This window comes from Kogia breviceps, chromosome 12 (genome assembly GCF_026419965.1).
Source record: "Kogia breviceps isolate mKogBre1 chromosome 12, mKogBre1 haplotype 1, whole genome shotgun sequence".
In the NCBI taxonomy this organism is placed as follows: Eukaryota; Metazoa; Chordata; class Mammalia; order Artiodactyla; family Physeteridae; genus Kogia; species Kogia breviceps.
In genome coordinates this window covers 39839943-39856157 of record NC_081321.1, presented here as the reverse complement: position 1 = coordinate 39856157, position 16215 = coordinate 39839943, and the positions used below count along the sequence as shown (strand labels likewise).

Below are 16215 nucleotides of genomic sequence, written 5' to 3'. Positions count from 1 at the left end.
GGTACAGATGAACCAGTCTGCAAGGCAGAGAGAGAGAGACAGATGTAGAGAACAAACGTATAGACACCAATGGGGGAAAGTGGGGGGTGGTGGGGATGGTGGTGTGATGAACTGGGAAATTGGGATTGATATGTATACACTAATAAGTATAAAATAGATAACAAATAAGAACCTGCTGTATAAAAAAAATAATAAAATTCAAACAAAAATAAAACAAACAAGGTCTTGTAAGAAATTAATCTTAGCTAATCTCTTTGCCAAACCAGAATAAAAAGAATGAGAAAAATGCATATATGATGAAGTATATGCCTGACATAGAGCAGTGGCAGTTTGTAAACTACATGCCACCCATCTCAATCTCAGTACTAGATTTTTTAAAAATTGTAGCTGATTTACAATGTGGTGTTATAGACCAGCTTTAATAATCTCAATTTCAAGTTCTTTAGCTACAGTTTCCAATCAATTTTATTTTTGTTAGATTGGTGATAAATAGAATAAATTTTATCCAGAATATTTTTAAACGATTGACTTCTATTTCAGATACTGAATTGCAACTGATGACTTAGTGCCAAATAATGGCTTCAGGAAAATTTTCTAACAAATTTGCAGCTATTCCAGACTTCCTTTCCACTATTGTACAAGCACCATTAGAACAAAATGCAATTAAGTTTGCTTTCAAATATTATCAAGGCCACAATCATTTAGACAATAATGTATTAGAAATACACTCTGTTGTGGCTGACACAAGCAACAAATACCATTGCCAATACAGAAATTGATTCAACTGTGCACTGGAGATAAATCACTAGGTTCTTTTCTTCAAACATGTAGATGCCTGATCGATTATAGTACCTATCTGGCATTCTTTTCTATAATATTCTTAAATATCTTCGTATAATTTCTTTTGCAATATGGTCTGCTGTTCTTGTTGCATGTAAACAATTGTCTGTGTCTATTCCATTTTCTTCTTTCAACTTTATTGCTGCCCTCACTATCAGATAAAGGCCTACTATGTTTTACTAAACTGTGGAGAGTATTAAAAACATCTATGACAGTATCAATATTTTTATCATTTAGTTTATACACTAAATTGGAAATTGAGTCATTAGTTGATTCTTTTAACAAATCTTGAATTTTAGTACAGTCTTTAGGAAAATCATATTCCCTATTTTTTTTTTTTTCCAGAAAAGTGTGCCTAGTAGTTTTATTAGTACCATTTGGGGTTACTCCATATGCCCTCCATTCCTTGGACATATGAACATGCTTTTCTGCTCTCCCTCCCTAATGCTGAAATACCAAACAATCCTTACATACTAGTTTATATTCTTTAATTTCAAACAATTTGTACTGCTCTGAAAACATAAACACTTGTCTTTTCATTCCAACAATCTGGAAGCACAAGGTTATCTACTTCCTTTGCTAACCATGATGGTGTTTCTTCAATGACTAGTTGTTCAACAACTTTGAAATTTTTTTCCATTAGCTTAGGTATCCCACAATTTTCACTCCTATCATTTTCTGTGTCTGTTTTAAACTTCATCAGATTTAAAAAACTTAATAAGTCACTCTGTTACTCTGGCATTTTAGGGATCTGAATCTGAAAAATAATTTTAAGTTAGTAAAATTCACAATACTACTTGGGGGTTAACAAAATTTTTTAAAATAATTTTAATATGATTTTAGAAATAGCATAAATTTTATTTTTTAATTAAAAATTTTTTACTACATTATAATTAGCTAAACCAATATTTTGTACCCTGCTTATAAATGTAGAGCTGGGTAAAAATAAGTCACAGATGGTATTCTTACCTTTTGGTATTAATTTTTTTAATGCAAACTTCTAAGAATATGCTAATATTTGGTTTCATCTAAAAGATTTAGAGAGTGATATTTTGTTTCCACTATTTTAGAAATAATAGGTATGCATCTGTTTTTATATATATTATATACCTATGTCATATACATTAGTGTATATAAAAATGTGTATATATAAATTTGCATATATATGCCTGTTTTACATCAATTTTTTTTTTTAACCTTTTGACCCTCTTCACCCATTTGTTCCCCATTCCTTCCTCTGGCAACCATTAATCTGCTCTCTGTATCTATGAACTTGTTTTTTCGTTTTTTTTTTCTGAAAGGTCCACATGTAAGAGAGATCATACAGTATTTGTCTTTTTCTGTATTATTTCACTTAGCATAATGCCCTCAAGTTCAATCCATCTTTTCACAAATGGCAAGATGTCATTCTTTCTCATGGCTGCATAATATTCCATTGCATATATACCACATTTTCTTTATCCATCCATCCATTGATAGACACCTAGGCTGTTTCCGTATCTTGGTTTTTGTAAATAATGCTGCAATAAACATGGGGGTGCATACGTCTTTTTGAGTGTTTTCATTTTCTTTGGATAAATACTCCAAAGTAGAAGTGCTGTAATATACAGTAAGTCTATTTTTAATTTTTTGAGGAATCTTCATACTGTTTTCCACAGTGGCTGCATCAATTTACATTCCCACCAGCAGTGTACAAGGGTTCCCTTTTCTCCACATCCTCACCAACACGTTATTTCTTGTCTTTTTGATAACAGACATTCTGAAAGGTGTGAGCTTTTGATATCTCATTGTGGTTTTGATTTGCACTTCCCTGATGATTAACGCTGTTGAGCATATTTTCATGTACCTGTTTACCTTCTGTATGTCTTCTATTGAAAAATGTCTATTCAAATCTTCTACCATTTTTTAATTGGATTTTTTCTTTGCTATTGAGTTGTACGAGTTGTATCTTTATAGACTGGATATTACCTCCTTATCAGATATGCATTATCTCCCATTCAATAGGTTGCCTTTTCATTTTGTTGATGGTCTCCTTTGCTGTGAAGAAGCTTTTTAGGATGATATAGTCCCACTTATTTTTGCTTTTGGTGTCAGATTCAAAAAAATCATCACCAGACCTATGTCAAGGAGCTTACTGCCTGTATTTTTCCTTCTAGTAGTTTTATGGTTTCAGGTTTTACATTCCAGTCTTTAACCCCTTTGAGTTAATTTTTGTTTATGGTGTAAGACAGCTTCCCCAACACCATTTATTGAAGAGACTATCCTTTCCCCATTACATATTCTTGGTAACTTTGTCATATGTTAATTGACCATATATGCATGGGTTTATTTCTGGGCTTTCTATTCTGTTCCACTGATCTATGCATCTGTTTTTAGGCCAATGCCTACTGTTTTAATTACAATAGCTTTATAATATAAAGTCAGGGAGTGTGATGCCTTCAGCTTTGTTCTTCTTTCTCAAGACTGCTTTGGCCATTCAGGTTTTTGTTTTGTTTGATTCCATTCAAATTTTGGATTATTTCTATTCCTTTCAAAAATGCCATTGGGATTTTGATAACAATTGCACTGAATCTGTAGATTGTTTTGGGTTGTATGGACATTTTAACAATTGATTCTTCCAATCCATGAGCATGGAATATCTTTCCATTTATCTGTGTCTTCTTCCATTTCTTTCATTAATGTCTTATAGTTTTCAATATATAGGTTTTTCACCTTCCTCATTAAATTTATTCCTAAGTATTTTATTCTTTTTGATGCAGTTGTAAATGGGATTGTTTTCTTCGTTTCTCTTTCTGATAGTTCATTGCTACTGTATAGAAACACAACAGACTTTGTGTTTTAATGGAGTCTTTAGCATGAATTTTAAAGTAAAATACTAACTGTGCTTTTCGGTGTATACCTATACCTTCAGTGTGACTTGCTATTTCTTGAATACCTACTATCAGTTTTAATTCTTTTTCCAACAATATCTCACAAAATTAGACTATGAATAAATTCTTGATTATGTTCTACAGTAAGACCCTACTGTAATAGTATAACAATTAATCCTAAAAAGAAAAAATTCTTTTTTTTTTTTTTTTTTTTTTTTTTGTGGTATGCGGGCCTCACCGTTGTGGCCTCTCCCGTTCCGGAGCACAGGCTCCGGACGCTCAGGCTCAGCGGCCATGGCTCACGGGCCCAGCCGCTCCGCGGCATGTGGGATCCTCCCAGACCGGGGCACGAACCCGTGTCCCCTGCATCGGCAGGCAGACTCTCAACCACTGCGCCACCAGGGAAGCCCAAAAAATTCTTGATTATGATTTGATTCAGCAAAAAAAGATGCTCACATCACTGCCAAAGAAGTGTAGTTTGGACTTGGATGCTGACTGATATTTTTGTTTAATTAAGTAGTAAGAAAAAAGCAAAACAGTTAACTTCACTGTTGGAGCTTCATTCATATGTCAATGACGTGAGCAACTTCTTTACTGAATCGGATAACAGTTTTTGAATACTAGAACAATACTTTAACCTTTTGTACTACTCACAACGTCAAGGCCACAGATGTGCATTATTAATATTTTCTCCACTAGCCTACTGCCTGTTTTTATAAATACAGCTTTATTAGAACACAGCCATGCCCACTTTTAATGTAAGAGTTGAGCAGTTGTGACAAAGACCATATGTACTGGAAGGCCTTAAATATTTACTAATCGGCTGTTTACAGAAAAAATTGCAAACACTTGGTCTAGAAAATCAACAATACAATAAACCAAGCCCTGATTTGTATCATTTGCCAATTTCCACGGTGTAAATACTCCTACTGCAGCCAATTTCATGCTACATATGTGACAAACATACAAACATGAACAGAGTTGGGCAGAAACACATACAACATAATAAGTATTTCCATCCTACAGATACCATAGACAACCTAAGGGGTAATTAGTAAAATGAAGTTTAAAAAAGTGACATTTTGAGTATTTATTACCTGTTTTTAACATATTTGTTAATTTATATAATTTGATTTTAATAGTGGTTATGCTTAACAACTAGCTCATAAAATCCCCCCCCAAAACAGCAATCAGCCTTGCAAACTGGTAAAAGCCAACTGTGGTATACTACTAGCTCTATTTTCAAGAGGCCAGGAGAGCAAGAAGTAATTTGCCTGACAAATGGCTGAGTCAAGATTCAAATCTAGGTCCAAATTTCTGACCCCCGGTTCGGCTTCTTAATCTTCTTAGCAGAGAATAAGGGCTTTTATTGGCTTGTTTAAAAAAAAAAAATGGGGAGTGATATATACTAGGGGAACTCCACAGGTAACAGAATGCATTTTCTGCAGTACCATCCTATATATTTGCCAGGAGTCTCTAACAAAACTGGCAGGCAGCACGGGAATATGAGTCTTGACGCTTGATACCTATTCCGAATACCCAGTCTGGGCTGGGTATCTGAAGGTATAAGAAAACGACTGATTGGTCTATCCATCATCTGCTGTTGGAAATTTATTAGAAATCTTCGTTAACTGCTTTAGGAAGTGTAAATACAGGTGTTTACTACCACGAGCCCCGCATAGTGCTTATCGACCTACATGAATTCTGAAAAGCTTAAGAAAACTTGTGGTTTGAAACCTTACTACACGTGGGGCGCAGGAAAAGGAAAGGATATTCTCGAAGGGCCCTCATGCAGCCACACGTACCTGGGGCAAAATGTGCGGGCAGGATGGCAAGTGCTAGGCCTCTCGTACTCTAAACCTTTAGAGCACAGCTCTAAATGAAGGAATGATAATGCCTAGAGCTGCTGGAGAACTTGGAGATCTGCCCTTGTCCAACCCCTTCATTTACATGAAGAAACTGCTCTACTGAGGTGAGGCGACTTGAACTTCAAGCGGTGGAGCCAGGATGAATTTATAGCTCTTTCCACTACACCCCACAACCTCCTCTAGAACACCCTCCCTGCACAGAACTTACCCCAAAAGCACCAGGAACCTGGTTGGTGACTGGCCTACACTTGAACCTAGAACAAACCTCCTAGTCGCTCTTGAGTCGAACTGTGAAAGCTCTGAGTCAGCATGTTAAAGCCAAAGTACAGAAGCACACAACTCTAGGTCGTAAAACTGCGTGGAACCCTCAAAGAACAAAGACCGAGACACGGTCCCTAGAAAACGCAGCCACGCCCCTCACCACGCCGACGCGGCACCGCAGAGCAACGCGAGCAGCCGTGAGGAGGAGCACGCAGCCGGCGGCGCGCACGCTCACCCCGAGGCCGCGCGGGAGACGGTCTGACGTGCGCGCCCCCGCGCCGGTGGGCGGGGTCTGGGGCGGGGCTCTGAGCCGGACCGGGGCGGGGCCGCAGGGAGCTGTAGGTGTTGCAGCTGGGTCGCGACAGGTGCGCAAGGCAAAGCGCCAGGGACCCGTAGCAGGGCTGGTAGCAGCGCAGAGAAAAGACCGCTGTTAGCCAGGTAAGGGCCTTCTTTCTCCACATCCTCCACAGCCGGAGAGTGCGCGGAGACCTCGAATTCCCTCCACACCCTCTTTCTCCCGCGACTTTTGGGGGTGGGGGGAACACAAGGAGCGTGAACCCCTCCCCCTCGAGAAAGGGAGTGGAGGAGCTGCTGATCCTTTGCTCTTTCCTCACTTCTGGGTACTGCGCTGGGGTTGGAGTAATTATGTAGAGCGGAGCCTTTGCTGCCTGAGGGCGGGAACTGATAGGACGCCCTCCTCTTCCAACAGGAACACTCCTTTCTAACTATATATAACAATATATACTTTTTTGGTGTGGTGGAGGAAAGTGGCAGTTCATCAAAATTCAAAATAGTCTCCCAGGGAAATATTCTAATGATTCAACTGCTCTTTTCCATTCTCCATTTTTAGCCATTTTTTCCCTCTTCGATTTTTCTCCCCTTCCATTCAGCCTTTTGAGATATATTGATAATATAGCAGTTCTTACAGCTGGATGTGTCACCCCAGAATCGCTATCGTGTACATATCGCTGGCACCTGTCAATACGTGGGTGTTAATATAAGGTAACTGTACACCCCTGGCTACACCTACTAAGCCTGAAGCTGTAGGTGCTGGGAGCTAACCATCTGGCACCCTTCCTTACCTCCTTACTAGTGCTTGCAATCCTGGTGAGAGATATTTGAAATACTATTATCTTTCACCTAATTCCAGCTTTCAGAAGTCTGCCTAATCCAGATGGTTCTATTGACATGACTTTTCAAGTTAGTCAAAGATACTTAGGGAGTTATCAGCCTTTAAGACAGTGACCCTTTAAAATGGGAGGGGTCTTCTTTTGCATTAGGTGTTCTTTCTTTTGCTCTTGATTTAAGTGGTTAAATGGAATACTTTTCATTTTCATAGTTATTAATACTATTCACAAATAACTATTTTAGAAACCATGAAATAACACTTTCTTCTGAGGTCTGATGTAGGCACAAAAGAAGATGACCCTCAATGAGCATTTCCTAAGCTCCTGTGGAGTTATAGCCTGGATGAAGGATGATCATGTTTTAGGTAGACCTTCAAAAACGAGTGTGTGCATATGTATTTCTTTGTTTTGCATTGATAGAACAACACATAACGTGGTACTAGGTAATCACTTTAAGAACTCATTTCATTTTGGGGGGCAAAACATTTATTGAGTGCCTCTTGTATTATCAGTCCTGTGGATTCAAAGTTCTAAATATTCTTACTCTAAAATAGCTTAAAATCAAATGGGTTAGGCAGGTCAATAGATACAACTTAGAGTATTAGTGAGGCCAGTGCTATACTAGAGATCAACCCAGAGTGCTGTAGGAGCGTAGACAATGCAGTTTAAAAAAAATTCCCTCTTCTGCTTTTCCTTGAACACAAAACAAAATAAACAACAACAATAACAAAAACCTTTGAGCAATAGTGAGTGATCCTCTTCAGTCCATGTATTTGTGTCAGTCATATTCCTTACCTTATGTTCTGTCAACATTATGGCCTTTTGATAATGGGATTAGGACTTGTCATTAATTCTATGTAATTCAGTAAATAGTTTGTGGAGCTATTTTCACAGTTCTGAATTGGGCCTAGAAGTGTTGTTATCATGTAGTCCCTGAACTCTAGAGCCTCTGGAAAGAGAATAATATATTGGCAACATTAGCAAAGCAGTGCCATTTTGTAACTTTGTTTAGCTTGGTACATTCAAGTTTTGTTCCAGATTCTGGTTAAAGGTAGGCCAAATTTTAACCACCTAATAATTCTAAGAAAAGAAAGCTTCAGAAGTGAAAACAATTCAATTAACAGCACATCTTGATGACAGAGGATACTTTTTCTTGCTAAGGTACCCTCAAAATGTCTTTTTCTTTCTTTCTTTCTCTTTCTTTTTTTTTTTTTTTTTTTTGGAGCAGGGGACAGGGTGCAGGAGGAAAGGGTCAAAAATGTTTGAGGATTCTGTGCAGAGTTTTAATGATCTGAAGTCTGTGGTAGTCTGCAGTGTTCTTCATAAACTGCAGGCATGTAGTAACTGCCTACAGTGTGCCAGTGTTCTAGTATATAGAGGATGAACATGCCACAGTCCCTTCTATATGGTTATGTTTTTCATTTTTAAAATAGATATTAAAAAAAATAGTTCTGATGAACCTTGGGGCAGGACAGGAATAATGACGGAGACGTAGAGAATGGACTTGAGGACACGGGGAGTGGGAAGGGTAAGCTGGGACAAAGTGAGAGAGTGGCATGGACATATATACACTACCAAATGTAAAACAGACAGCTAGTGGGAAGCAGCTGCATAGCACAGGGAGATCAGCTTGGTGCTTTGTGACCACCTAGAGGGGTGGGATGGGGAGGGTTGGAGGGAGGCACAAGAAGGAGCGGATATGGGGATATATGTGTACATACAGCTGATTCACTTTGTTATACAGCAGAAACTAACACAACATTGTAAAGCAATTATACTCCAACAAAGATGTTAAAAAAAATAAAATAGAGATTTTGAGTTAATAATACAGATGATGGTTGTTTCATTTGGCAATGAGCCATGGTACTTGAACACATTTCTTACCTCCTTTGACATTGTTTCTCTCTGTTCACGCTCTAGGAAAGTGGTCCCACCAGGAATTTTTTGAAAGACAGTAGGTATTTGCATGTATTTTGTGTATCTACAATGATTTTGTTGTTTACTTACGTTTTCAAGTACAAATTTTAATTATTGTTCCTCTTAGAGTTTCAAATATCTGGATTTCCTCTGATATTTTTCTTTCTTTTTTTAAATATAAATTTATTTATTTATTTTATTTTTTTGGTTGCATTGGGTCTTCATTACTGCACACGGGCTTTCTCTAGTTGTGGCGAGCAAAGTCTACTCTTCATTGCGTTGCACGGACTTCTCATTGCAGTGGCTTCTCTTGTTGCAGAGCATGGGCTCTAGGCGCACGGGCTTCAGTAGTTGTGGCTTGAGGCTCTAGAGTGCAGGTTCAGTAGTTGTGGCTCACGGGCTTAATTGCTCTGTGACATGTGGGATCTTCCCGGACTAGGGCTCAAACCTGTGTCCCCTGCATTGGCAGGTGGATTCTTAACCACTGCGCCACCAGGGAAGTCCCTCCTCTGGTATTTTTCAACATTTAGAGCTTCTGTATCAGAAAGGTTCATCAAAGACATATATATAACACAGACACAAAAGAATGTTGAGAGTGTGGGAGATCATTAGACATCTTTGCCATAAAAGGCCACCTAACCACAAATTGGGAAAATTTGTCATTATTTATGTTGACAGCAAAACTAGTTTTCAGGCATTCTAAATTCCATACACTCATAAATAGGTGACTTTCACTGAGATTGGAATTGTACTCTTTCTGCAGATGGGAAAAAGTGTGCCTTGGTTCTTAAGTCAGGCATTTCCATAAGAAAAGACTTTTTTTTAAGGTTGGTATGGTCTTTCACTGTATGTTTTTTGATAGGAAGTTAAAGTACTTTATTTTGGATTGTGTACAGTAACCTCCAGGTGATGTTAAATTACTTAACACAGACTCTTCAAGGTTCTTTAGTAACAAATGAGTGGTTGTAAGTTGAGTAGTTTCTACTTAATCGTTGTGGAATTGAGATTCTATGGTAAATGGTACTCTTGGTGGGCCATACTGATTTGTTTTTTGTGTGGCTGGAGGGAAAGTCCTTGAGACTCAGTCAAGTTATTGTGCTAATGCAGACCTCTTTTCATAAACAGGACGAGGTTTGACCCAACAAGAAATCCATTATTTAGCATGTCAGATGATTTCTTTATATTTGAAAATGTTTCTAGAAACTTCACATGTCCAGTCATAAGAAGTTAACATGGGGAATTCCTTGGCTCCACACTCTCACTGCCGAGGGAGGGCTCAGGTTCAATCCCTGTTGGGGGAACTAAGATCCCACAAGCCGTGCAGCATGCCCCCCCCCCAAAAAAAAAGTTAACATTGATACTATGAAAATTTACATTATTTTTATTTTTAAAGAATTTCTTTAATACTGCTCTGAAACTAAGAACTTGCATGTTTAGGGGAAAATAGATAACAGCTTTTTTGTACTTCTGGTAAGTGTGGAGCTGTTTTTTTCCCTTATTTATCCTATAATGGAGCTCACTAAATGGAAAGTTTTTTTTTTTTTTTTTTGTGGTACGCGGGCCTCTCACTGTTGTGGCGTCTCCCATTGCGGAGCACAGGCTCCGGACACGCAGGCTCAGCGGCCATGGCTCACAGGCCCAGCCACTCCGCGGCATGTGGGATCTTCCCGGACCAGGGCACGAACCCGCGTCCCCTGCATCGGCAGGTGGATTCTCAACCACTGCGCCAGCAGGGAAGCCCCTACTAAATGGAAACTTTACAGTCAGTCCCTCAAACATGCTTTTTCTTGTACATCAAAGTATTGCCAATTTTTGTTTCATTACCCATAGATTAGTCATCCCGATATGCTTTTACTTGGTTTTAGATTTCCACAACCTTTTTCCCCCATAAACTGAAGCTTAAGCAAATAATTTAAGCACAGGACTTCTTTTCCTCACAGTCAATTTTATTGAACAGGTAATATTTGCTCAGATTTGGTTTCCACCACCAGCACTAGAGGAAACCGATCTGTCCATGCGTAGTACCCAGTGATTTCCCTCTAATGGCCCTGTCACTGTCCTCCTCCTCATCACTTGACAACATTTGACCAAGTGGACAACTTTTCTGTCCACTTTCATGTGGCTTTCTTGATGTGACTACCTGGTTCTCCATCTAACCATTTCCTTCCATGCTCCTTCACTAATTAACAGTCTTTTTGCCCCTTAAATGTGTGTGTTTGCCATGGTCCTGTCCAGCATCCTTTTCTCCTTATACTCTCTCCCCAAGCAATCTAATCTATTTCCATGACTTCAACTGACACCTGAATGTGAGTGATTTACAAATTAATCATCTTTAAAACCTCTTTTCATATTATATATATAATTCTTGTTTTATTTTCACATATACAAACATCCATACATATTTTGAAAATAAGAATTATATATGCTAGTTACAGAAAACCTGGGAAAAAAAATAAATTATGAAGGAGACAAAATAGTCCATAATCTGTTCTGCAGAGAAGTACTATTTGCTGTATTTCCTTTCAGTCTATTTTTTTTTTTTCCTTTGATACACACAAACACACTCACATAAACACACAGGTAATTGGGTTCATTTTATTACAGTAGATAGAGTTTTGTTTCTGCTTTTCCACTTTACATTATGCCATGATTTTCCATGGCATGAAAATTATTTGAAAACAATTTTAATGGATGTTTAATATCCTATTGTATTGATGTTGCAAAATTTAACTGTGTACTTGGGTGTTTTGATTTTTACACCATTATTAATAAGTGAAAAACCTGAGAACAAATTTATGCATAAATCTTTGTACAAATCACTCATTATTTCCTTAGGTTAGATTCCCAGAAGTTTAATTACTGGGTCAAGGGGCATGAAAATTAAAAAGTGCTGCTGTCAAATTGTGTTTTCATAATGACTAGACTAATATTCTCACCTATAGTGATTGTGAGGGCCTCTTAGTGCATCCTTCGTTAACACTGAATCTTATTTTTTTATCTTTACTAATTTGATAAGCAAAAGTGATTTAATTTGTATTTCTCTAATTACTAGTGAGAGTGAACATTTTTCATACCTTCATTTCCATTTCTGTGAATTGTCTTTTGGTTAATCTGTTCCCATTTTTAAATGTCTTAATATTTTAATTATATTTTTTATTTGTTTGTTTGGAGTTCTCTCATTTATTTGGGGCTTTGGGGGAGGGAAGGGTTTTATTAGGCCAAACTGAATGAGTGGGGTGATTAAAGTGGAAAGTGTATAGAAGTTGACATTATGGTGTTTTACATGTCCATTATTTTGAGAATCCAGAGCTTGTGATGGATGGAGCAGCACTGCAAAATGGAAAGGGTGCTGGCTTAAGAGTCAGGATTCCCAACTTAGCATTGGGAACCAACCACTTAGGTGATCTTGGGCAAGTCATTCATCTTCTCTAAGCCTCATTTGTAAAATGAGAGGGTTGGCCTATTGATCCCCAAATCCATACAACCTATGTATCAAAAGGATGACTTATGAACCACTGCTCGCTAGACATTGTGAAATTATTTTGTGTCCCATCCCTAACCCGGCACGCATTTTAAATAGATAGAGCCAAGGAAAGACTGGACGCAATAAAGGCAGTTTCCCTAGGGGTATCAAGGCTTAGTGGAGCTTGGGGGCAATTTAATGTATTTGTACCCTCAAGACAATAGAAGTTACAACAATCGGTATTTTTAGGCACTCCTGTAGATTGACACTTGATTACCTGGTAAAGTACATGGAAAGAGCCCTGCTAATCTATGCCACAAAGTCCGATCATCTCTAGTGCATATAAAGCAAGTCTCTTTATGACAAGATGTTTAAGCTACCAAGCCAAGTTATTTAATAACTTCCACTATTCCATACGGAAGCTATTCTTAGTGTTTTTTTCTTTGTGATTTGTATAAGCTCTTCGGTTTTTTGTTTGTTTGTCGTTAACTCTTAGTTCCGTAACCAGGGATTGAACCCGGCCCTGGCAGTGGAAGCGCTGAGTCCTAACCACTGGACCGCCAGGGAATTCCCATATAAGCTCTTCGTTTTAAGAATATTAATTCTTTGTTCTATGGTCAAATGTTTAGTTATTTTAATTTCATACGTGGTATATTATTTCTTATCTATAGATCTCCTTCTTTGGGATTTCTCTGTTGCTTTTATGTTCAGAAGTCTTTTGCCATCCAGAGATGGGTTAAGTATTCACTTCAATTTCCTTCTAAATTTTATGGTTTTACTTTTTTATATTCTTTAATTTGTCTTGGATTTACTTTGGAGTACCTAACCAGTATGTTTAGTGCCTTTGCATATCTTCTGAGCCCAGATCCATATTTCCAACACCTGGTAGACCATATGAACGGTCCCTCTGCACCAGGCACCTGCGTCCACCTAATTTCCCTCAGGACAAGGCTAGAAGTTGTGTTGAACACTTCCGTCCTTCTCTCCTCCCACATTTAATCACCAGCTTTGGTTGATATTATCCCAACAGTGATAATGGCTCTTTCGTCAGTCTTCTAATTCAGCTCCCCCTTTTTTGTTAGAGTCCTTGAGCAATCCTTAGAGTTGGCTTCAGTTTTTCCCTTTCAGTCCAGACTTGTCATAAAAAAATAGAACACTGATTTTCGAAGTATGGTTTCCTGATTATCTGTCTCAGAATCACCTGGGGTGTTTGTTTAAAAAGGAGATTCTTAGGTCCCACCTAGACTTACAAATCAATGTATCTGGAGGGATGGGGCATGGGAATCTGCAGTTTTAACAACTACCTGAAGAGATTCTTTTACATACTTAAGAGGAACCAAAGCCCAAGTAAATCAAGTCTAAATTTCTCTGCATGCCATTCAAGAACCCAACTCCCACACCCTGACAGCCTATTTTTCCAGGCTTATCTCTCACATCACTACCCACCCACCTGGCACTGTAGCCATACAATGATTCACGGTTTCCTGGACCCACCCTGTCCTTTCCTGCCTCTGTGCCTTTGCTCATGCAGTTCCCACAGCCTCAGACTCGCCCCTTCCCCCCCACTGCTTAAATCCTTTTTCCTTAAGAGCTCAAATAAAATGAAGCCTTTTCTAAAGTCTTCTATTTGAATCAGTGGCTCCCTCCCCAGCCTTCAGTTGGCACTTTATTTTTACTTCATTTTTTACCATAGTGCTGTCACTATTTATGAATTATTGCTTCCTTAATAGATTGTAAACCTTCTAAGTGTGAGAACCTTGCCTCTCCTTTTCATTTTGCAACCATTATACATGTAATAAGCAATTAAATACTCATAGAATATATTAAATATATCTCATCTTGCAAAAACTATTGTCTAACAATGTTTGACTTCACATCACACTGAGAATAAAATTAAAATCTTCTACCATTCCTTGTAAATCCTATTTAAACTGGCTCTGTCATCATTTCATACTTCTTACTCACTCCCTAGCCATATTATTCCTGCCTCAGGGCCTTTGCATTTGCTATTTCCTTTGCCAGGAAAACTCTCCCTTCTCTTCTCTTCACCTGGATGGCTGCCTGTCTCCTCCCCATCATTCAGGTTTCACCTCAAATGTCATTCACTCAAAGAGGCCTTCCCTGGCCAGTATCTAAAGTATCTGCCCCCTTTCCTACCACCACTCCAGTTACTCTCTTTGTATTTCCTTCACAGTACTAATCACAGTGTTTAATTGTCTAGCTTCCCCAGTGGAATGGAAGCTTCATGAGAGCAGAGACCTTGTCTGGCACTTTTAGTGTTATATCTTGAGCAAATAGAGCATTGCTTGACACATGGTAAGTGCTCAAATATTTGTTGAATGAATGAATGAGCCTTGAAGAGAGACTTCTCCTTTTAACAAGTCTTGTTTTGGTTTGCAATCCAAAGTTTTGTTGTGTTTTTTTTTTTTTTTTTTTAATGGACAACAGCTTGAGATAGTTCCATCAGGGTTCAAATCAGGTAGCAGTCTCTGAGGATTTCTGAAGGTAGCAGGACAAAGGTTTGGATACTGTGATAGGCAGGATTCAGTTCCACCTGAGTGCAGGTTTTCCAAGATGTTCCCAGGATCCAGGCCACTATTTTACTACCACTGTCAGCATCTGCTTTCAGAGTTATTACTGCTGGCCAATACTAACTAGTCTATTAGCTCTCATTACCTTTTTAAAAGCAAGTATAGCAAAACTAGAACCAACTGACTAGAATTTTCAAACAACCAGAAATTTTACTCTGCTTTCCTTCTCTAGGAGAAAAATAAGAAAGTTACCTAGAATCCTCAAGGAAAGATGAAATTATTTTCGTTATACTTACATGCCCTGAAACAGGACAGTGTATTGATTAGAGAAGTTTTTAGCAACAGTCTTAATTAACCAAGGGGTTAGCCAAACCAGACAATGTTAAGTAATCAGTTCTAATTTTTTTCCAATTTCTCCTCATTGGGTGGAATAATTTTTAATCCCGTTAATTTTTTTCCTTAAAACTAGCTTGAAATTTTATTAAAAATTATAATAGTTTTTATAGCAATTTATACTTTTCAAAGTAGTTATACTTTTATTTTCTCACTTAATCCTCATAACCATCCCTTGTGAATTATTATGTTTTTGAGATAAAGAAACTGAGACCTACACAAAGAAGCTGATTGACTTTCCCATGGCGAATAAAGGACCACTACTCAATAAATGCCTCTCAATGGCTTTTAAAAAGCAGCACCGTAATTTGATGTAATTTTAGAAGGTAAACATTAAAATGTAATTAAATCATTAACATTAATATGTATGTAACCAGTCCTTAAGAAATATGATGCATAGCATTGGTTCACATAAATAGCAAAATTTTATCATTTCTGTGACTGTGTGATTTGGTAATTCTTTATGTGACCAGCCTCGGCTGTGCTTGTCCTTGATTAAAGCATTGTTCTGGGTTAGCTTCTCAGATTTTTACAGAAAGGAAAGATTAGAGAACTTGCCTAGAGAAGAGTCACTTTTCAGTAAACCCGTTTTAATTCTCCTACTTGAAGGGATTGGTTAAATTGATCTGAACTGGCTTTTAAGATTGAGCAAGTCCTGAAAAAAATACATCATCTAAAATTTCAGATAAGAAGAATGGAAGCCAGGCTCTTCCTGGAAATGGCCAGGAGTGAAACTAAGAAGCCCTGTATTTGGAGAAAACTTGATTAATTATTAAGGACAAAGGACTGGTATAAGGAGGTTATATCTTTAACAGATGCAGCCTTCTTAAATAAGTGTATATATTTCTTCTGCTTTGACATTGCAAAGAAGACTCTTTAATTAGCCACTTTGTCTTAATTAGCATGTAATTTTCAAGACCTGGGAGTATGTAGTTCATAGGCAGA

The 16215-nt window shown here is 37.9% G+C and overlaps 1 protein-coding gene and 1 pseudogene across 2 annotated transcripts in view; one reads left to right on the top strand and one right to left on the bottom strand.

Annotated features, from left to right (window-relative positions):
- Positions 1 to 442: 442 nt before the first annotated feature.
- Positions 443 to 6904, bottom strand: LOC136792342 (E3 SUMO-protein ligase KIAA1586-like; annotated as a pseudogene).
- Positions 6100 to 16215, top strand: part of LIMA1 (LIM domain and actin binding 1) — an 84678-nt gene continuing 74562 nt past the window's right edge. Inside the window, exon 1 of one of the 2 annotated variants that reach the window (XM_059082769.2) lies at positions 6100 to 6277. The gene's annotated coding sequence lies outside the window, so the exon portion shown is untranslated. The remainder of the gene's footprint in view (positions 6278 to 16215) is intronic. The other variant, XM_067009266.1, reaches the window with a different exon arrangement.